This window comes from Phodopus roborovskii, unplaced genomic scaffold (assembly GCF_943737965.1).
Source record: "Phodopus roborovskii unplaced genomic scaffold, PHOROB, whole genome shotgun sequence".
Classification (NCBI taxonomy): domain Eukaryota; kingdom Metazoa; phylum Chordata; class Mammalia; order Rodentia; family Cricetidae; genus Phodopus; species Phodopus roborovskii.
In genome coordinates this window covers 3,733,144-3,756,403 of record NW_026126645.1, presented here as the reverse complement: position 1 = coordinate 3,756,403, position 23,260 = coordinate 3,733,144, and the positions used below count along the sequence as shown (strand labels likewise).

Below are 23,260 nucleotides of genomic sequence, written 5' to 3'. Positions count from 1 at the left end.
TTTCCTTTCTAACTACACACACACACACACACACACACACACACACACACACACACACACTCAGAGCCGGCAGCCAGGTGTGTGGTGGCACACGCTTTTAATCCCAAAAATCAGGAGGCAGAGGCAGTCAGATCTGCGAGTTTGAGGCCAGCCTGGTCTACAGAGTGAGTTCCAGGGCAGCTAGGGTTATCTAGGGAGCCCTTGTCTCAAACAAACAAACGAATGAAAAACAAACAAACCCCAATAACAACAACAAAATTAGCAGCTTTTGTCTTTCTAACCCTGGGTCACCTCATTGAATTTCAATTCCCATCCATTTCCTGAAAATGTCATAACTTCATTTTTTTCTGTACAACTGAAAAAGATTCCACTGTGCATATGAACCACATTTTAATTATCTGTTCTTCAACTGATGGACATCTAGGCTGAGTTTAGGACTACCCTGAGACATATTGTTAATCCCAATGGCAAGAATTAAGACCACTACTACAATTTGAGCCAAATTTAAAGTAAGTTTGATGTGGGAGGACCCTGCTCATTGTGACTGGTACCACCCCTGGGCAGGCGGTCCTGACTGCTACTGTGAGAAAGTAGGATGCACAAGCCATGATGAGCAAGCTGGTAAGCAGCACCTTTCCATGGCCTCTGCTTCAGTCCCTACCTCCAGGTTCCTGCATTGAGTTCCTGTCCTGACTTCCCTCCATGATGGACTGATCTGGACATGATCATAAGTAAAACCTTTCCTCCCCAAGTTGCTTTTGATCATGGTCTCTTATCAACCACAGCAGTAGAAACCCCAACTAAGATAATTTGTGAATCATTTGTGTTCAGGCAAGGAAGCTTAAACGAAAAAAGAAATACTGGGTTGGGGCTGGGGAGGTGGCTCAGCAGGTAAGAGCATTCGTTGTAGGTCACCCAGTTTCAACTCCCAGCACCCACATAGTAGCTCGCAACCATAAGTAACTCTAGTTCTAAGGGATTTGACCCCCTTCTTCTGATATCTGCACACAAGTGGTGCACATACATCTGTTACAAGTACTTTTCCCGCTAGCCTGGTCCCACAGCTGCTGTCAGCCCCAAGTAACACACAGAGATGCTGTATTAGGTCTAAAGCTGTTGGCCTATTACCAGCATTTCTTATTGGCTAGCTCTGTCTTAAATGTTAATCCATTTCTATTAATCTAAGTGCTTCCACGTGGTCTTATCTTACTGGCAAGAGGGTCCAGACCTTCTTCTCCCTCAAGCCTCTACACGTTGAATCTTCTCTTACCTCTCTTCGAATCCTCCTAGTCTCCTAATCTTGCCTATCTTGCTTTCCTATTGGCCAACAGTGTTTTCTTCATTAATCAATACGAGAAACATATTTACAGAATGACATCTCCCATCATACATCCAAAACCATTGTTTTAAAGAAAGATTACATTATATGGTGGATAATAAGAGTCTGGGAAAACAAACAGGCTGATCCCATTTCCTAGTTATTGTGGAGCAGCTCTGTGGAGGGACATAGTCATTTGAGAGTATTCTCTGGAGTGAGACAGCTGGCCACATGATATTTACAAATTTAGGGTTTTCAACAGAAAATTCTGCCCTGATTTCCATAGTGCCCACACCAGCCAGTTTACACTTTTACTATCAGTGAGTAAAGATTCATCTGTCCCAGTGTCCCTGTCAGCATTTATTATCATTTGTTTTCCTGATGATAGCTACTCAAATCAGAGTTAATTTGCATTTCCCACATGGTTAAGGATGTCATGCACTTTTAAAAAATCTCCTGGTCATTTGTAGTTCTTCTTCTGAGACCTTCTACTTCATCCACCCATTTATTGACTGGCCACTTTGCTCCTTTCTTTCTTTTTCTTTCTTTCTTCCTTTTTTTTGCTTATCTTTTATGTGTGTGTTAAATTTTTGCAGCTTTTCGGAAATGGCTTTTTCTGGGGTGGGGGAAATTTGAAGAAGTGACTGAAATGTTAAAGAAACTAAATGCAGCCAGGCTTCTCAGTCCTAGAAGCAGAAACTGGAAAGGGGAAGATGGAGCCAAGGCGGAGCTGCCTTAGTTTCCCCCTGTGCTCCCATCCCAGTCTCGGCAGTGGACTCTTCTTCCTCAGGTTCCCTGGGTCAGCTGAGCTCCAGCACGCAGGAGAATTTGACCTTTCACCCCTTAGTTCAGGCTCTGATTGTGGACTTGGTACAACTCCCCCCTGTATCTAGGAACAAGTCCAGGGAGTGGCTGGACTGGGCACAGCTGGCTGTGTGGAGACATGACAGTGAGTGCACATCTTCTCTTCTCCACCAGGGAACAACACAGGGCGCATCTCTTGTGACCTCAAGAATTTGGATGATGGAATCTGGTGTGGGGCATCTTGTCCCAGACTTAGGCCAGGGTCTTCATCTCTGGGAGCTGCCAAGCTGGCACAGCATAACTCCATCCCATTCCACGGTTGGCTGCACAAGGAGTGGACTTGTGACTCAATTGGGCCAATGCAGTACTCTCTCCTGGGCCCCGACATTGAGATGTGTTGATCATTGATCAGGTCACAGGGAGAACCCTGGGGAGGCCATGTCCTGATGCAAAAAACAGAGAGGAGGATGAAACACCGTCTGAACTGGTGACGGATCAAATCCTGGCTCTCTGTCTTCCACAGGCTCTGGATGTTCACAGCAAACCCTCAGGAGAGCTTTTCTGTTGCCTCTCATTAAACCCTCCTTAGTGCTGATAGGTAGTAAAACACCAAGAGAACCAGCTGCCAATCAAAGGTTTAGCCTGTGCCCTGGATTCTTCCAAGGGATACAGAAGCACAGAGCAACCCACTCACTCACAATTGTGCAACCAGTTGTATCACATTTGAATCTAGGTGGTCCTTCAGCTGTAAGCTGTGGCCTGGCATTAGCGCTTTTCAGTGGGAATGCTAGAGGCTTAGGTTATGCCCATCCTGGATCTCTCCAAGCCAGCTGAGTTGGGGAAGTAGTTGAGGAGGGGCTACCTAGTCTTTTCCCCCAGTTTTCCCAGACCATTCCCACTTCCTGCAGATGAGGGGAGAGTCTGAAGTCCTTAGGCTTGGGTGATTCATTACTTGGGTTAGTAATGTTAGTATTCAGGCATCTGTGCTGGCCTGTCCTTGGGGTTCTGACAGGACACACCCTCAGCTGCAGCCACTAAGAGCAACACCTATGCATATTCACTATGTTCCCCTTTAAAAGGGCCCTGCCCACCTCTCATCCTTCCTTCCTTCCTTCCTTCCTTTCTTTCTTTCTTTCTTTCTTTCTTTCTTTCTTCCTTCTCTTCTCTCTGTTCCCCCTCCTCCCTTCCCCCTCCTTTTCTCTCCTCTCCCCCTTTATCCTGCTCCTGTCTCCCCCTTGAACCCTACAAGTAAAGCCTTAAGCCCACAAGTTTCCCTAGGGCCCTGTGCTTTATCCCCTGAGCCATCTCCGGAGCCTTACTCCTTTTTGATTCATTGAGATTGACTTCCACATATCCTGGGGATCTCATATGGTTGGAAACAGAGGGAGAAAAGGAAGAAGAGAGGAACTGGGTCCTGCTAATAATGAGCCACTCCATTAGTGATGAAATAGATTCTTTAGTTTTTAAACCTATTTGAGAAGTTGGATTTCCTGTCATGCATGGCAGAAACCCACTTATGATAACTCCCTGCTAAAGAAACTGGGAGAAGAAACAGGGTATTGCACTCCATAGGACCCGCCACGTGGACCTTGCAGAGCCGAGAAGGTGGGTACAAGAAGGTGGACCCCAGTTGGGACGTCAGCATTCCAAAATAGCTGGCAGTGAGTGCATCGGCTGGCCCACAACCCGGTAGTTGTGGGATTCAAACTTGCACCTACAGAGCTGCCCTGAGGGCTGTGGGGAACTTCAGGATTTTGGAGTGGTCAGCCATGGTTTTCACTCATTGGTAAATGCCTGCACAGAGGCATGCTGCCTTTGAACTGGGCCTGTGTAGACTGGGAGGGAAATGGGGCTCTGCTAAGAGGAATGCTGATTGCAGCTGAGCGCCCCCCAAGGCTGAACTCATGTCTCATACTGTATTAAGAAGCAAAAACTGGGAGGGGAGGTGGGAGGGGAGACTAAGCAGATCAAACTGCAAACCCAGGCTCCTCCTAACCACACCCACTTAAGCCTTTGTTGGACAAGGAGACCTTCTCCTTTTCTTGCTCCCATTGAGACATGGACTATGGGCCAGAGGCCAGTTGTGGTGCCCTGTCATGGCTTTCACTGGCCATGCTAGAGGCCATCTGTGATCACAGAGCCTAAGGTCATTTTCTTCCTTTCTCTTCCCTTCCCTTCCCTCCCCTCCTCTCCTTTTTTTTTTTTTCTTTTCTTTTCTTCCTTTTTTGAGATAGGTGTCTCTGTGTATCCCTGGCTGTCCTGAAACTCACTCTGTAGAACAGGGTGGCCTCAAACACACAGAGATCCATCAGCCCCTGTCTCCCGAGTGCTGAGATTAAAGGTGTGCACCACCACCACTCAGCTGGTCTTTTTTCTTTTCTTTTTCTTTCTTTTTTTTTTTTTTTTTTTTAACTAACCTTTTAAATGTGCTCACACGAGCATGCAGGTGCCTGCAGAGACCAGAAGAGGGCCTCTGGAGCTGGAGTTACAGGCACCTGACATAGGCACCCTGGTCTCCGTAAAAGTGGTACGTATACTCTTAACCACTAAGCTGCCTTTCCAGTCCCTCAACATTTTTTTTTTCTTTCAGATCTAGTCCTAGATTTTGTTTTGGGCATAGAGATCTGGCAGGATCACTGAGTTAGGGCGCAGGTTTAATCAGCCAAGTGGAAGCAAAATAGATCAGAAACTGGACACACAGGGAACATTTGAAACTGGCTGCTAGCACCAGGGAGATGCTGGCAGGTGAAAGCACAGAGCGGCAGATGCAGTGGTGCACACCTGTGGCCCCAGCACACCTGTGGCAGGGTGGGAAGTAGAAACCCGGGAATTACCTGGAAGCTTGTGGGCTGGCAAGCATGGAGTGCACTGTGCTCTAGACACTGGGTGATTCCACCTCAATGGAAAGAGAAAGCAGACTCCCCAAAGTTGGCCTCTGATCTCCGCAGGTGTGCTGTGGTGTGTGTGCACACTACACACACAGAGACACAGACACACGGACACATACCATTTAAAAAATATGTGTTGCTGCAGCTGGGGCCTGATTCTGTGCATGTTTAGCCTGTGAGGCCCTGTCTAATCCCCAGCAGCATCTATCCCTAATCTTGCCAATATAAAATTGCCACACCTACTAGGAAGTGGGATGCTAAAGCACTGTTGCATTCAACAGAGCCTCTGCATGCTTCATCTCCTATGGGTCCATGGAAGAAGGGAGGTGGACCAACAGACAGACAGAGGGATGGATGTTATATAGGGAGATATATACAGAGAAATTCTGTCTTGGGAGTCAGAGATCTTTCCTCTGCTATCCTGCACACAGCTAACCTCTCCCCCCCCCCCCCCCCCCCACTGACTGGAGACTGCCTTCCTGACTCCACTGTGCAGAAGGCCGGCTGCTGGGCCTGCTGGAGTGTGCCTTGGTCTCTGGAATTGGCTCCTAGAAGGCTGCCTTGACCTTTGCTCTTGGCCTGAAGCCTTTTCCGGGGCTGAGAGTAGGAAGTAGCATGCTCCCTTTCCCAGCTTGGAGCCCACTCACAAGTCCCTTGAGAAATACGGACAAAATGGGCACACTGTTTTGGGGACAATGAGGTTTTTCTTACAGGGCAGGCTCCTCTGGGCCTTTGTCAGGAGGACTTCCTTGAAGGGCATTTGGGGTTGGAGGACACCCTGTGGGCCAGGGGCTGGGAGCAGAGTGGGACTGACATGCTGGGAGGGTACTGGGGTTGGGGACAGAGTGAAGGGGCCCAGGAGAGAGGACCAGAGAGACAGGAGATGAACAAGAGCAGCAGGAGCTGAGATTAGGAAATAGGTGGAGGCAGGATCAGAAGGTTAAGTTTAGGAAGGGGTGAGGCTTGGGGTTGGTCCTGGGGACCTGCATAAGAGCAGAGACAGCAGACACAGGATCCCTGGGTTCGGACATTCCTTCTTCCCATCCGGATGGCTATGGACAGCCTTCTCTTTTCTTCCTCAGACAGTCATATTTAAGGCTAGAGTCGGCCCCTCTTGAGCACACCCGAATCTGCTCTGGCTTTGTCTGTACCCTTACCATCTTCATCACACGTAATCTGCTCACTTATAATGCATATTGTCTCCCTAAGGATGCCTCTCACCTTTGCCTTGTTCACTTGCCACGTCTGCACACACGAGGCATCCATACCTTTGTTGTCTTAGCTGAGCTGAGTGCTTCCTTCTTTGAAGAGAATGGAGCTGGGGGTGTAGCTCAGGAGAATGCTCACCAAACATGTACAAGGCCCTGGGTCCAATACCTAGCACTTTATAACCTGAGCATGGTGGTCCATGTCTGCAATCCCAGCACTGAGGTGGCAGAGGCTGGAGATTCAGGAGTTTAAGATCACATTCCACAGGGCTGGAGGTGTAGTTTAGCTGGTAGAGTGTTCACCTAGCATGCATGAAGCCCTGGGTTCAATTCCCAGCACTACATACACCAAATGTGACACACATCTACAAGCCAAGCATGAGGGAGATGACCTTTGCCTGCATGTCCAGTTTGAAGCCCTCTTAGGCACCATGAGACCCTCCTCTTCCTGTGTGTGTGTGTGTGTGTGTGTTTTGTTTTTGTTTTTTGTTTTTCAAGACTCCTGTATTGCTTTGGATCCTGTCCTGGAACTTGCTCTGTAGACCAGGCTGGCCTCGAACTCACAGAGATCTGCCTGCCTCTGCCTCCCAAGTGCTGGGATTAAAGGTGTGAGCCACCAACACCCAGCTTCTCTAGTGGTAAATTCTTTTGTATTTTTTGAGACATGGTTTCTCTGTGTGGCCCTGGTCATCCTGGAACTCATTCTGTAGACCAGGCTGGCCCCAAACTCAAGAGTTTCTTCTGCCTTTGCTTGCCAAATGCTGGGATTAAGGGGTGCACCAGCAATGTCTGGCAAGACCCCCCTCTTCAAATGGGTGGGGGATGGCAGTAGAGATGGTGCCTCCATGGTTACCAGTGAGTCTTTCTGTGAAGAGACCTTTACGTCTGGTTGACAGGCACAAAGGAAATGTCCCTCAAATGACAGCTCTCAATGGGCTTTGCTTTCCCATCTGTGAATTCCCCACACTGTAGGGATGCTCTGAGGAGCCAGTGGGGAACTTCATGGAGTCAGTAACCCATAGAGCTGTTTCCTCATTCTAAATCTCCAAGTTCATTTTCATACTGAATTGAAAGCAGGGTCACAGGAGAGCCAGGGAGTCAAAAAGTGGGAGCTTTGGTTATACCTAGGGCTGAAACAAAACAATCACACCTTTAAATATCTACCAGATTTCACAATCTTTCCTACCCCTGGAGACCATGCTGCCTCTCCCATGCCCTGTCCCTTGCCCTTGTCCACTGAGATCCCTACTCCATGCTCCTCGACTCCTGGTCCTCTCTTGACTTTTTTCTTTTCTGAGACATGGTCTCTCTTTGTAGATGTTTGGCCTTGGACTTGTGATCCTCCTGCCTCTGCCTTCTGAGTGCTAGGATTACAGGTGTGGGGGTCAACCCCTGTGGTGACTCAGTGAAACCTGGGCCTTGTTTCAGACAGGGAGCTCATAGCACAGAGCTAACATGGACAAAGTAAACAAACAACTCTCAGGCAAGGGGGCTTGGAGGTCAAGTGGCACCATTTGTCCATTTCTTTTAGCTAGGAATCAGCCCTGGAGACCATGTGTGAAAAGATGGTAAGAGGTCCGTCCATATGAAGAGCCCTCTCTACCAGTTGAGCTGGCCTGGCACCTTGGAATCTGGGTTATATTTACAAACTTTCTAGACCAAACAGCTAATGGGAAATGGGTCCTAACAGAGATACCTTCTCAGCCCACCAGCTAGCTGGGGCAGAGCTGGGTTTAGGCTCATGATGTGAGGGTCTGCCTTTCTCCTCCTTTTTAGGCAGCATCAAAAGTGGTACCCAGAGGCAGGGAAGCAAGGGATGCTGGGAGACACCATCTCAGTTGATTGCTTTGTTCTGTGCTGAAGTTGGGGTCCAGGGCCTCTTGTACATAGGCAAGTGCTACACCATGGAACTACATTCTTCAACTGAATTCTTGGGGGATGGGAACCAGCAATAGGGACAGTGTGTGAGGGAGGAAGGTGGCAGGGGTTAGGTAGACAAGCGGCCACTCCAATCCCTTGGAGAGTGCCTGTCAGCTGGCCGTGAGACTAACAAGAAGTGCCCATTCCCCAACCCGGGAAGGTGAGGAGCCTGGGGATGGTTCTCAGCTCTGCCCATGTTGGGAAGGAACACCTTCTGTGCCTGGGATGTCCCTTGGCACACGGACATTGATATTATCTCCAGCCTTTTGTAACCTTGCTCTTGCTTGGCACTAGAGAGCAGTTGCCAAGCGCTGTGCCCTGGGCTTGGTGCCGTTCTTTAACTCCCAGCTTCTTACAGACAAAGAGGTGAAGTGACCAAAGCGTCACTTATTCATGGCCCCCATGACCCTTGCCATCTCGACCCCACTGCAAAATACATAAATAAGGACTATTTACCCAATCCTTGGACTCACTTTTTAAAAACATAAACACTTCCAAAGGGACATTTCATAGCACTACTGTAAATAAACAGCATTAATTATTAAGATACGGAAGAAATGAAAACAAATCCAGACATTTTTGGTTTTTGGCATCAGGCTCCAGCTCTGGCCCTGAACTTACCTATGAGTCACATGTTCCCTCTGCGCCTTGGTTTCCTTACTATACAATGGGCTCTCTGGGAAATCTCACAGAGAAAGTGCCTGGGCCTAAGATACATGTTCAGGCTAGACTTAACCGATGCTGGGGGCTTAGGTGCTGAGGAAGATGGGTTCTGGGAAACTTGTGATCCCTTCCTTCAAATCTCTGGCTGTTGGGGGGTTAGAGGCATACAACACTACTTGGAGCCATACGAAGACCCTCCTCTTAGGATTTGGAAAGGAGCTCCCAGTCACAGGAGGAATTTAAAGGGACCTCCAAGGGGCTCACAAGAGGAAGCCATTAGAGACTTCAAACTCAGTCTGGCTCTCACCGAAGAGAACTTGGGGGAAGGGAGGTGGTGGTCTCAGAGAAGTGGGTGAGGCTGGAAAGCACCCAGCAGCTACCTTTCCTCTCCTATTGATCCAGAATTTGTTTCCTTTGCTTTTTCCAAACATGGTTTCTTTAACTCCCCCAACAGGAGGCAAGGGAAACCAGTATCTACCTGTTAAAGAGCACTGACCAATCCCTGAGGCCACCAGAGCAGGCTTGTGGGCCTGGACAGTCCGGTTCCACTGCCTGGTCTGCTGTGAGCAGGTCCTGGGGCCTCTGTTTGGGACAGAAAGAATGTCCTTACTCCCTGAGTCAGAAGACAATTGGGGCAGGAGCTGCCCGAAGGGTCTCCCTCTGCTTCCTCCTGCCTTAGCTAAGAGCAAGAAAGAAAGTAGATGGGAAAGGTGAAGGGGTGTGGGGCTCGGAGGCACGTAGGGTTACCGACAAGGATGTATATCTAGATAGACACAGAGACTTAAGGGAAGCCAATTGGGTCTACAGACAAGCAGGGACAGGCACAGGAATCGAGGCACAGACAGCCATAGAGGGACAGAGACTTCAACAAAGAAATCAAAGATAAAAACTGTACCCCAGAGGCCAGGATCAGCCTCAGGGAACCCCAGAGGCCAGGATTAGCCTCAGGGAGGCAAGGCTGGCCACTCTCTAAGCGGCAGCCCTCGGGCCGGGTCGAGCGTCGCGTTCCCGGCAGGGGGCGCCCTGGCAACACGGTGGCACCCGCCCGGGACTCGGGGAGCGGGCCGGGGGCGGGGCGGGCGGGGGCTGGGAGGCCGGCCGGTGCTCGGGTCGGGCCGCCTTCTTAAGCCCGCGGGGGAGGTGGCCGGCAGCGTACGCTCCCGCCACTGTGCTCCCTAGGGCCGCCGCTCGCGCGCCGGGACCGACCCTCCCCACGAGTGCCTGCAGGTAAGGAAAGCATGCTGCGCCCGCGGCTGGCTCGACTCCCATACGCGCGCTCCGCCGATCCCGCAGTGACTGTCCCAGTCACGGTGGGGACACGTGGAAGGTCAAGCGCTCCGGGGACCCACGGCCACTCGTTCTTCTCCCGCCCCCGCGCGCATCTCTCGGGCCCTGGCTGGATGATGGACGTGGCGCCCGCAGAGCTGCTACGCAGGTCCTCATCCTCACACTAAGCACCTGCTCCCGGTGCCCACGCGGCGCCGTAGCCCACAGCTGCGCCCCTCGTGATTCCTAGCCACTCCGTCTCCTTTGGTGTCTAAAATAGTTGGGGAGCATCTGGGAAGCACGTGCTGGGATCCTTGGCGGGAGAGATCCGAGACCGCGTGCTAGTGTCTGCCTGGGACTTGGGGAGCCCAGGAAACGGAAGGAGCTCGCGAACGGCTCTGGGTAGCTTAAAGGTTAGAGTGGGGCTGTTGCCTTGCCCAGCCTGGGTAAGAAAGGGTTAAAGGCACGATCACAGTGGCAGGACCCGAGGCCTAGTAAAACCTCATCCTTGCCCCTCATTGTCCCTGGTGATCCTTTTCAACCTTAATGGGCCTGGGGGGAGGGGGCCTTACAAAGGACTCTGGAGTGTGCCTGTGAATCCTTGATTAAAAGAGAGTTGGAGTGGTGATGCAGGCAATCTGGAGACTGAGGAGCCCTGTGAGTTTGTGGCCAGCCTGGGCTACCTAGGGAGACTGTGTCCCAAAATCATAAGCACATACACATACATAAGTGTAAAAAAGACGGGTGAGTCTCTGGCTTGAAAGAACCTCTGGGCTCCAAGAAGAACTGAAAGACACCCCCACTCCTTACCCCCCACACCTCCTGCCCGGCAGGCCCACTTCTCAGGTTTGGTGAGAATTAGTGAAGATGGCAACTGTTTATTGAATGCCTACTATGTGCTAAAACCTGCGCTGACACCTGGCAGACATTTCATTTTTAAATGGGGACAGTGAGTTATAGATGATGTAGGCAATTTGAATCCTGTTGCTGAACTTGTCCCTATGCGCTTCTGGAGCCCAAGAGATGGAGAGCCCCTTCAGGCCTTCCTGGATTGGACCTGCCTCCTGGCATCCTCTATCCTTTGGTCCTCTCCATCAACTCTTGCCTCTCCAACCCCTGCACCTCTCTGCCTCCCTGTCCGGTTTCTGAACTGTCTCTGAATTCCTTGGGGAGATCACAGCTTCTCAATGGCCCAGTGGTGGAATGAAGCAGGGCAGGGCTGGTCCCTGTCCATGTCTGTGATGGTCGCATCGATACCTCAGGACTACAATGAACCGAAACACCAAACAGGCCAGAACAGTGGGCGTCTTCAATCCACACCAACTTACCAGGCACCAGCTTTGTGCTAAGTGCTGTTCTAGGTGCTGAGAATGGCTTCCGTAAATGACAACCTTCCCCCAGCCCAGACTTTTCAGAGTGGACATTGGCATAACAACATTTTTTTTTCAGGCTTTGAAAATGTGAGTGTCAAAACTGCCATGGTAGAAGCAAGATGAAGTGATTCTCAAAGAAAGGGTATAAAGATGTAACTAACAATGTGTGTCGCTGTAAGCTGCCAGCACATGGCATTAATGAAGACAGGCCATCTAATTGTGACTGGGGCACAGCTCTGGTCTCATTGTAGCTGGGACTCCTTGAGGCTGTTCAGGAGTTGGAGTTCATAAGTCCTTACTTAGAACCTGCTGGTGGGGAGGAAGCTGTGAGTACAGCTTGCAAGGTATTTAGCGGGTTCATGTGCTCTAGAAAGCAGTGGCTGTTCTCCGCTCCAGTAGTAATAGAAATTGCATCAGAGTCCATGTACGGAGTTATGTCATTGCCTCTGAACCCTGCGGTCCCATCAGCCACCTTTCTCCGGGCTCTGCCTGTCTTCTGATGGGCTGTGCCATGAGGGAGCATGCTGCCCTTAGTGTTACTCAGATGCCACCTCCTCCCTTCTGGACACAGCCTGGGAAGGGAGCCTGGAGCTCCAGGCTGGCCACAGCCTCAGAGTTGCCTGCCATTCACCTCCACATTGAACAGTCTAGCACCAGGCCCTCTCCTGTTCTGTGCTGCAAAGACAGGAGACGTTATCATTTCCTGCATGTGCAGAAACTCCTTGAAGGGACAGTGACTTACCCTGGGACATATAGAAGCCACCTGGGCATCCAGGGCTGGGCTCACCTACAATTTCAAGTCCCATGATCTCTCTGCTATACCATCTGTGGGCTTCTGACTTCTGGGGAAGGGGCGATGGGGTGGACCACACAGAATTTAGGGGCGGAGCTTGAAGCTGTCAGCACGAAATCTGTCCGACTGGGCTTATTAACACAAAACCCTGGAGCTGGAGGAGAGCATTGTGGGGAGTATGAGCAAGCCGGGCTGAGAACTGGTGCTCAGAATTCTCCACATGGCCACAGGAATGCTGACTGAGCTCCCTCACACAGCAACCCCATCTTCATTGGCACACCAGGGCTGGGCTGTGTGGTATGTTTGTTATTTTTTCTTTCTCCCCTTCCTTTTCTGGAGCTGTTCTAACCTTCAGAATACAGTGGGAGGCAGCAGATTGAAAATTCACTATCCGTACTGTTGTGTGACACTGGACAAGCCCCTTTCCTCTTGACCCCTTCATTTCCTCATCTGTGATGTGGAGGGTCATCATAGGCACTTTGCAGAGTTGCCAAGGGTCCGCAAGAACACAAACAGCCTGCCAACTTTAGGCTTCACCTATACGGATTTCTGGAGGAGTTTATTGCTCCGAGAGGCAATTTCATAGCCCGAGGGGACAGCACAAGTTCTGTGCTTAGGGCACCATGGCCTAGGTAGCTGGGAAAGTGCTGGCCTGAGTCAGTACCTTGGTTCCAGTCCTCAGCACCTGTGTCGGGAAACTAACCTCTTTCCCTTTCTCAGTGTCGGCTCATAGTGGATCCCCAACATCATTATTTGATGCTCCATGTCCAAAGAACACTCCAAATGCTCTCTGTATTCATCTGCTTTCTCATACCCCCCCCATTTTGTAATTGCTCCCAGAAAGAGCCCATGCTTAACATTTTCCATGCTTCAAACCCCAGCCTTGCTGTGGCATGAAATCAATTGTTTGCATTTAATTTAACTTCTCAAATGAAGGGGTAAAATTTGAGATGAGGGTAGGGGCTGGAGGAGCAGATGGAGAAGTTAAAGCAGATGTGTTTTTGTTTAACTGTAGGATGGTGGTTAAACTGCACCCCCCCCCCATGTAATAACCTTCCCTTTTGAATTCCAGTAACCAAGAATCGGGTTTCTCTAAAAACTGTGGCCTTCTTTGCCCTCCCAGTATTATTGTTGTTGTTGTTGTTGTTGCTTTATAGTCATCGGAGGCCGCAAAATGCTGGCTGGAGAGGAGACCTCAGAGATGCTTAGAATTGTAGACTGGGCAAGCCTTCAGACACTGGCTGTGTACATTGGTGTCTTTCAGGCCCAGAAGGGGAAAGAGGCTTGCCCAAAGGCATTCAGTAGCTTAGACTCAGCCTCCTGGCTCTTTGGATTTTCCAAAGGTGACCCCCCCCCCCAACACCCATCTTGGACTTGGTGTGTTGGTATGTCACTTCTACTGTGTGTCCCTAATCTGCTTCATTTATTTATTTATTTATTTATTTGAAACAGGGTCTCATGTAGCCCAGGCTGGCCTTGAAACTTGCTATGTAGCAGAGGATAGCCTTGGACTTTTCTGGTCCTCCTGCCTGCACCTCCCATCCTCTGGGATTACAGGTGAGTACTTCCAGGCCTGGTTTATGTGCTGAGACTAGAACCAAGGGCTTCGTGCATGCCAGACCCTTCAAGTTACCTGTGTTTGAAAAGCTGTAATCACTAAGGGATGGTGAAGACAGTACAGGCGATGGGAGAGATCTTGAGCTCGGGAGAGGAGTTGGCGTATGTGACCTTCTCTAGCCTCAGTTTCCCCATCTATAAACCATGATGTCTGAAGAGGAAGGATGGGATTCCCTTAAACTTGGAATCCCTCAGATCTGGCCTACTGTGTGTGGAGGGCCCAAAGCCTAAAGAGTTGCAGTGCTGGGGGCAGGAGACTCAGCTCCTACAGTGAGTTCAAAGCTTCAATCTAGTTGCTGGTGTTGTTAAACCCGGGTGGTTTCGTTTTACATAAAAACACTGGTTTCTGGCTTCTTCTGAAAGATCAGAAGATGTGGCTCTACGGGGCCACGCCCCTGCCTGGCCACAATGGCAGGAGCTGAGGGGCAGCTGCTCCATCCATTTAACTGTAGTTCCTGAGGCACCCCAGTCCCTTGCACAGCCCACTCACCTTACCAACATTGCCAGCTGCCCCTGAGTTTGTAGTTTAGGGGCAGAGTGAAACGGGCCTTAGAATAGAGGTTCAGGTCATATTTGAATGGCTACGGGTGGTTGGTCTGCTTCTGTGGCCTGGATGCATGCCTGAAAGATACTGGCTAGGTGGGGAGCCCCTTCCTGCTTCTGTGGAATCTAGGGGCTCCAGAAGGACATCATTGCCTCCCTGTCAACATTTCGCTAGCTGGGACTGCCTAAGGCGTAGCTACTCTCATGGACAGGAGCAAAGGGAGAAGGGACTCCTATGCTGACTGTCACCTCATCTTATCTCATGCGCGTGTCACACACAGGACCTACAATCTTAACCACAGCTCTCCTCTTTATCCCTTTCCTGGTGCCAAAAGTCTTTGATGACAGGTGGGTGCCAAAGTGGCCTCAGCTGGGGCCTCAATCACTGCACTCTGAGTACTTTCCCACCAGCCTGGTCCCATAGCCTCGTCAGTCCCAAAATAACACACAGAGACACTGTGTTAATTATGAAACTGTTGGCCGGTTACTAGTGTTTCTTTTTGGCTAGCTTTGTGTAAATCATTAACCCACAATTACTAATATATGTATTTCTACCTGGTCTTTTTTTTTTCTACCTGGTCTTATCTTACTGAGAACACCAGATTCACGTGTCTCCCGAGATCACATCTTGACTCCATCCTCTGTTTCTCAGAATCCTCCACCTCTCCTAGTCCCACCTATCTTGCTTCCCCATTGGCCAACAGTGCTTTATTCATTAACCAATAAGATAAATGTATTTACAGAATGACATCTCCCACCATCACTATGTGAGCAAGGGGGAAATCATGAGAGGCTGTGGAACACAAAGTGAACTGGGGTGGGGAGACTTCAGTTCCTGAGAGTAATGTCAGGTTCCCTGCCCCTTGTGCTTGCAGAGGTTGGCATATGCTGTGTAAAATCATACTTCAACCCACCCTGAGCTCTCAGCACCCGCGTACACGTGGCCCATTTCATCCTCTTGTTACTGGAGAGACTCCGATGCTATAGACCTATGGAACTGTCTGGAAGGTGGTTTCTGTGTAGAAAGGCCAGAGAGACCCTGTTGTGAGCCCCAGCCCCGCCTGCACCTTTAACCCCAGTCTTTTGTTATTGTTCTGGTTTGGTTTTTCAGCAGAGTTTTACTATTTAGCTCAGGCAGCCCTCAAACCTTTGGCAATCCTCCTGCCTCAGCCTGCCAAATACTGTTATTACATCAACCTCACCTGGGCTTATGTCTGAGCAGTGTCCTCGTCCTCTGGGATGTCTGGGTTGAATGGTGAAGTTCTGTCCTTCATCTGGTGGCCAATGGGTGCTGGGCAGAGCTCTGCCAGCATTTCACCAACCTTTAGAAGTCTTCAGGGGCCAGATTGAATTGCTTTTATTTGCAATCCCCCAAGTGTGACCTTTGCAAAGATCTCCCCAGTGGGTTTATTTTATGTTACTTTTTGCAGGTCAGAGGATAGGAGAACCTATTGAGGTTCTGGGGAACCTCATTGTTGCTGGGCCAGTCCACTGTAACAGCTCAGTTCCATCCTAGTCCTTTCCTTTGTCAAGGACACAGCAGGCATCCTTAGGTGAGATTCCTTTTCCTGGAATCTCCTAGTCCAGCTGCACAGGCCAGCGCATCTCCACCCACCCTACCCCAGAGTGACTTACCCTACCTCTGCATAGGATTGCCTCATATTTGCTGCTAAGTCAGGACTGTCCCGGTCCCTCTCCCCAACGTCTTCCTTCTAATCATGCCTGTTGCTGCAGGGCTGTGACTGTCTCCTCCACTATTTAAGCCTCCACCGGGCTGGGGCTGTATCTCAGTTGGTAGAATGCTGGTCTAAGCATCACAAAGGCCATCACCAATGCTAAGTAAACTGGGCACTGTGGCATGGGGCACCCAGCACACAGAAGTTCACTGTCATCCTTAGCTATATATTAAGTTTAAGGCCTACCTGGATTATATGAATCTGTAAAAAAGAAAAGGAAAACAAGAAAGGGTTTGGTGCAGACCTATAATCCCAGTTACTTAGGAGCTGAGGCAGGAGGTGGATAGAGTCCAAGGCCTGCCCAGGTGACCGGTGAGTGCGTGTCTCAAAGTGTTGAAACTAAGCACAATGACAGAGGACAGAGGGCTTGCTTGGCATATGTGAGTTCCCAGGTTCAGTCCCTGGTAACACATTCACTCCTGCCTCCCCTTAGTTCATTGCCTCTAACATTCAGGATGACATTCATTCGGTCCTATGACAGCCCTCACTGGGAAGTGGGGAATAGACATCTCTTCTTAACTATAATCTACCCTTTTCGAGCTGTTTCCTTCCCTAAGCCACGAGTGGCATCGGCTGACTTCCTGGAAGGGTCAGTTTCTTATTTATGTTGAAATAATTAAGTTTAGCAATTGACTCTGGCAGTCATGGCTATAAAGCACTCCTCTTTGCAGCTTGCTCAAGCCCTTATCTTTGAGCACTTATCTTTTGTAAATAATACGATTTGACCCATCTTTTTACCTAATAGTAAGGGCTTCTTCTGAGCCAGAAGCTGGGATAATTACCTTGAATGCCTTTATTGTCTCTAACTTGCTATTTTGTCCATCTTACAAGGTATAAAGCTAAGAGACAGTAAGTAACTTTATGAAAGCTACACAGTTACACAGTATCCATCCATACCACCTAAGGTTAGGCCCCAAGGTTAGGTCTCCTACCTATTCAGAAGAGCTTTTATGTGTGGATGCGTGTGCCCAGGAGGTTTCCCTTACACTCCATTTCAGTTGAACCGTCTGTCTCTGGGATTTGCAACACAGGGTTTGGGGGTCCCCAAAGGGAGGAGACCTTAGCACCACCAGGGACTTCTAGCTCTGCAGCAGATAAATGAATCTCAGCCTGGCCACACCCCTTCCTTGTCCAGTGAGCACCCAGGGGGCACAGATTTGAATTACAGCTGAGTAATCTTGTTTTTGTCCTCTTGTCTCTGCCATCTAGTACCTTTCCTGAAATCCCTCCTTCATGCAAATGAAACAGGGCCCTAGAACTTTCCTAGTTCCGTGGGTGACACATGCAGACTTGAATGTTACACTCCCCTGTCCTGCACCTGTGCCAGACATCATTAATCAACCACTGTTCTCTTTCCTGCTGAAGTTCCTTCCACTACAGTAAGGTCCAGATAGCCGTGAGTCACTAATAAGAACTGGAACACAGGAAGAAGGGACAACCCAGAACTGGATTACATTTAGCAATGTCGTGGACCAGGAGTGGGAAACAGGCACTGGTTCAGTGTCATGGATCCCCTCAGTCTGACCTCAGGAAGGACTTTGAGATGCCCTGTGCCAGAACTGGCTTCTGGTGTGGTGTAAGACTTTCATGGGGCCACAGCGGGTCCCCACACTCAGCCTCAAGAGGAATTCTGCTTTGTGGGTCTGGCTGCTGCCCTGGATTAAGTAAGAGGGGTCTTTCCTGGAAAGAGCTGAAGGTTCCCTCCCCTTTCCTCCCTAATAAACACAACAGTTGTAACAATAATAGTAACAGAAGGGAATGCCTACTGAATGTCTTATACAGTTGCCCCTCCGCTAGCCTTATTTATAAGCATCCCTGTGGTTAATTACTAGAACAGCCGAGCCAAAACTTGGCTCAAGGGAAATATGTTGTTCGAGTCTCCTGCTTGTTCCTAGTTAATCCTGGGGCAACCAGGCTCCATTGTTGGTACTTCCTGGGTTACCAATGTCACTTATAAGGTGGCATTCCTTTGCAAGGGGTAGTGGAGAGTGTTCTACCATTGACAGTGCTGAGAATGGAATTTGTGTGCTAATCATGTGCTCCATCACAAGCCCTTCCTGGGACCCAAAGGGGGAACCTCTGCAAACAGGAAACTGAGGTTCAGAGAGGGAAAAGGGTGGGCCAAGGACCACACAGGGAGTGTCTTGCTTGTTCTTTGAGTGGGGTGGGGATCCAGGAGTGTTGCTTCGACTTGAGTGGAGTTGGGCCTGCCCTGTAGCACGTGTGGATCCACCCCAGGTTTATTTCAACCTGCTACATGGCATGGATTTGTCATTTTAACTCCCTTAGCCTCGGTTTCCAGGCTCTTGCTGTCCTTCAATTTTTAAAGCTATTTCTTCCCTTTTTGTTTTTGAAATAGGGACTCACTATGTAGCTCTGGCTGACCTGGAACTCTCAATGTAGACCAGGCTAGCCTTGAACTCACAGAGATCCACCTGCCTCTGCCTCCCGAGTGCTGGCATTAAATGTGTGCCTCCATACTGGGCATTAAAGTCGTTTCTTATTCATGAGCTCCGAGAATCCTTACAGACATATCTAGTCTGCCGCCCACAGGCTGCTTATGGCACATGACTGAGGACAGCTAAAAATGTGGCTCAAAATTAGGGACTTTTTTTTTGATCCCAGAATTTGGGGGGCAGAGGCAGGTGGATCTTTGTGAGTTCAAGGCCAGCCTGGTCTACGGAATGAGTTCAAGGACAGTCAAAACTGACACAGAGACCCTGGGGGGGGGGTGCGTAACTGTTGTGTGGCTCTTGAGTGTGAATTTTATAGATATCAAAAGGTTAGTCTTAACTGAAAGTCATGCCTTCATTTAGCAAGAGGGGAAACTGAGGCTTAGAGAGGCAAGGCAACTTGCTCAAGGTCAGATTGATAGCAAGAGCCACCCTCAAATTTAAGTCAGGAGTCCAGCCAAAGACCTTTCCTACATGTGTCTCCAGATCTTTTAGCTCTGCCCTTCCCTGCCCAGTCTCCTTTTAGGGCGCTTTCCTGGCCTTGGTCCCTATAATGTCAGGCTGTGTTCTAGAACATAGCCAGAGATCTTGAGACTGGCGCTGGAGACTTGATCTTACACATGTCCCTGGTCTAGAGTGTGAGCTCCAGGAGGATGGAATTCCACCAGCAAGGAGCCCAGGGCCCAGCACTTCCAGGCAGCACACCTGTCCGGCTTCCCACAGCCACCAACTGTGTGGCCTAAGAACACATGAAGGCTTCCAAGGCTTACATTTACCACCTGAAACACGAACCTTCTCTCACCTCACTGTGGTCTTCCTTGTTCCACTCATGATACCTGCTCCCCACAGCCCCGGCCTGCCCACTGGGATGTAGAGGCGGGGGGGGGGGGGAGAGTTCAGACAAGCCCGAGAGACAAAGCAAGATCCTGGTTTGACAAACCAAAAATAAATAGTAGTCCAGGGATCATTTCCGGAATCCACCTGTACCCACTGCCTGGTGCATGGTAGGCACTTCACACAAGTTTGTTAGATGAATAAATATTTGAAGAATAAAATCCTGCAGATATTAATTTTTTAAAAAGTGACCTTGTGTGACTTCTGGGTCTCAGTTTCCATGTATTGAATAACTAAGTCCACCAGAGGTCTGTGTACTGATATAACATCAGTGTGTGCTTATTTAAAATATGGTAGAACCTGAGCTCAGCTTTGGTCTATGCCCATCACAGATATTTATTCATTTACTTCTTGTAACGGAGGCTCAGAGAGACTGAGCACACACTCTCCAGTTCAGGTAGTTGCTACCCAATTCAAAGGTTTGACTGTCCCCAAGGCTGCATGTGCTTCAAGGAACATATTATAGGAGCGTCCCTCCCCCTTTCAGTTCCCCTAACACAGAGTCCTGCCCCAGATTCAAGAGTTCAAATATAAGAGCATGAAGGCATGAGGAGAGCAGGTCTGATGCCCAGACTCTGAAACCGCTCCAAGAAAACGCTCGCTGCCCAGTGTAGAGCACATGGTGGGTCTTGTGACCATCACTGGAGGAGCAGGCAGTGGTGGTGGCCTGGTTAGGAGCTGGTACTAAGGCACCCACCTGCAGACCAGGAGAGCCTTCAGCAGAGAAAGGACAGAGGGCCAGACCCCTGCTCTGACATGTGGGAGGTACAGGAACTTAGCACCTTCTCGTTGCCTCTCCTGGGCGTGGGGGTGGGGGAGGTCCTGCTATTGTGCTGCTTCTGCTCACACCTGGGGAGCTGGCCAATAAATGGAGTGTGACTGGTAGGTCTGGGTGTGCACTCCAGCTGTTAGGCTGTGGCATTTGTCTGGAGGCTTCTGAACATTTCCTGCTGGCTTCCTGGCACCTCACTGGGCTGGCCCCAGGCAGCCAGGTCCATGTAAGAGCCTAGTCAGAACTCTGTGTAATACAGGGGAAAGAAACAGTATCCTCACTTCCTTGAGGCCTCTCACTTCCCTGGAGGTTGGGGTGGAGAGAGATTGTTAGGGATAGTAACTGACCTGCCTCCTCGCCCCCTCTGGGGCAGACCCAACATGTCAGCTCCTGGATTCCCTGGCACGACTTAGAGCTGACAGTGTGCAGACTGCCATGTGTGTCCCTTAGCTGGGGAAGGAAGGTCTCATAGTTTCAAGGTGGGTAGGGAGCCGTGCAGTATGTGTCACACAGAAACAGGAACCCTCAAGTGCCCAGGGCTACAGAGCTGAGACTCAAACCCAGAGACTGGACTCTGGTTTCTGGGCTTGACTTTGGGGAGAGAAGCTGTGTCTACCTGGGTAATATTTGGTGCAGAGTTCCCATCCTGGCTCTCTTTAACCCACTGGGTGACTGACTACTGGGAGATGACATTTACTAAGCTCCACACTGCTAAGTGGGCTTGTCAGCCCTCATCTCTCATTCTCTTCAAATGCCTCCAAGGTTCTGGAATCCTTTTCCTCAAAGGTGAAGGTGCACAGAGGAAGGGAAGGGGCACGTTCCAGGTCACGCAGCCCCTGAAAGCTTAGTCCAGAGTTGAACGCCAGCAGCCTGACTCCCGCTTCTGGGCTGGGCCCACTCAGTCACTGGAGAAATCTGTGGGCTGGATGCCTAAATGCTTGAGCCTGTTGCTTCTTCTGGAGCCAGGCTCAGTGGGAGACAGGAGCTGAGCAAGTAGCAGGGTTAGACTACAGAATGCCCCAGGGAGCCACTGCGCTGCCCCCTGCCCCAGGCCTGGCTTGAAGAGTTTATCTGTGTCCTGGGATTCCTGGTGGGGAGGGCAAAGGCCCAGTGGGACAGTCCAGTTGTCTCCAGGTCAGGGGGAGGCCACTGCTAGCTCAGGAGTACAGGTGGTGGCACTGGCCCAGACTCCAGCTGGGGCTCTGGCCTTGGGCCTGACTTTGCAGTTTCTATCTCTTGCTTCCAGAGTCTTCCTGGGCCGAGGCATCTCCCTGCAGTGACTTGTGCAAGAGTTTTGCTCTCCAATTTCCTCCTGCGCCACGGGCTCCGAGGCTCTACCGGGCTGGTTGCCCTGCTTCCCTGTGTTGGGGGAAGTGCACCCTTTCTTTTCCCCTGGGCAGCTACCCTGCCTGAATAACCAAGTGCTTCCCTGTGGCTCTTGGCCAGGCAGGGCTTCCAATGCAGACCTCTGCCAGCCTCCATGTCCTGTGGCACATTCCAGCTGCCCAGGGTAGACTCCAGGGAAAATGCCCATTCCAGGGGCTGTGGCAGCCTAGGCCCAGATGTCACCAGGGATAGAGGCAGCCCTGCTAGGTAGACCTTTGTTCCTCTCTGCTTGGAATGGCTCCAGGTAGAGGAATCAAGGCACCCTTGCCCCAAAAAATTCCTGTTGGAGTGGCATTTCAATAGCCCCTCAGTGGGTGCCAGTATTCTGGTACCCATGAATGCAGAGAGGGGAGAAAAGGGCCAGGAAGAGAGGGAGATAGAAGCATGAGGGAACTTCCATCCAATGAACATTTATTTCTATATATTGTTACCTATTTATTTTTGTAATTTATTCATTTTTATTTTGTGCACGTTGGTGTTTTGCCTGCATGTATGTCTGTGTGAGGTTGTCAGATCCCCTGGAACTAGAGTTATGGACATTTGTGAGCTGACATGTGAGTGCTGGGAATAGAACCTGGGTCTTCTGGAAGAACAACCAGGGAAGGTGGTTTTCATCCTATGGACAGGTCTGGTTTAGGAGCCACAGCAGCTCCTGGCCCTGCCTGAGCTCCATCGCCTGGGAAGACAGAGCAGAAGTTAACAAAGTTTATTTCCAATAGGAACAGGGATGACAAGGAGTGACTTATGAAGGGTTAAAGGACTCCAGGGCTAGGGGCTCTGGTGTAGGTAGGGACTTTAAGCTGGAGGGTGAGAGAGAGGGGGTTGCACAAAGACATGTACAAAGAATGTTCTAGGAGGTCAGGGGCAAACCCTAAACTGTAAGAAGAGAATAAACCAAGCATAGTGACACATGCCTATAACCCCGGCTTTGGGAGATAGAAGCCAGAAGGTCAGACATTCAAGGTCATTTCAGCTACACAGTGAGTTCTAGGCCAATCTGGTTTACCTGAGACCCTGTCTCAAAAACATTTCAGTAATAAAACCAACCAAAAAAAAAAAAAAAAAAAAAGGAGAATAAAATAAAATAAAACATAGCAGCCATGTGGCACACACTTTTAATCCCAGCACTTGGAAGGCAGAGGCAGATGGATCTCTGTGAGTTCGAGGCCAGTCTGGTCGACAGAGCAAGTACCAGGATAGGCTCCAAAGCTACACAGAGAAAACCTGTCTCGAAAAAACAAAAAACAAACAAACAACCAAAAAACACGCAGGGGAAGTCAGAGGCAAAGAGGTCAGAGTGGAGGAGTTCAGGATGTTAGTGATGTCAGAAATAAGAGTGAGACCTGGGGCATGTGGCCTTGACCCCATGGATGATGGATGAACAGGACCTGGCAGGAGAATGCAGACATGAGTGGCCTGTTTGTTGGTGCCCTTCACAACAGAATGGCTTTGGTGGCTCAGTCTGCTGCCCCTTTCATGTACAGACGAGATTGCAAAGCCCAGGGACAGAAATGGTCCTCCCAAGGTCACAGGTGGAGGGATGGGACTAAATCTAGGCTTCCTTGCCTCTACCTGTCTTTTTCCACATTGCTTCTCTGGGTCAAAACAGCTGCTTACTAAGCATTT

At 49.9% G+C, this 23,260-nt stretch overlaps 1 protein-coding gene across 1 annotated transcript in view; it reads left to right on the top strand.

The window, feature by feature from the left end:
• Positions 1-9,901: 9,901 nt before the first annotated feature.
• The window catches only part of Alpl (alkaline phosphatase, biomineralization associated), a 54,117-nt gene continuing 40,758 nt past the window's right edge, over positions 9,902-23,260 (top strand). Inside the window, exon 1 of the mRNA XM_051173499.1 lies at positions 9,902-10,028. The gene's annotated coding sequence lies outside the window, so the exon portion shown is untranslated. The remainder of the gene's footprint in view (positions 10,029-23,260) is intronic.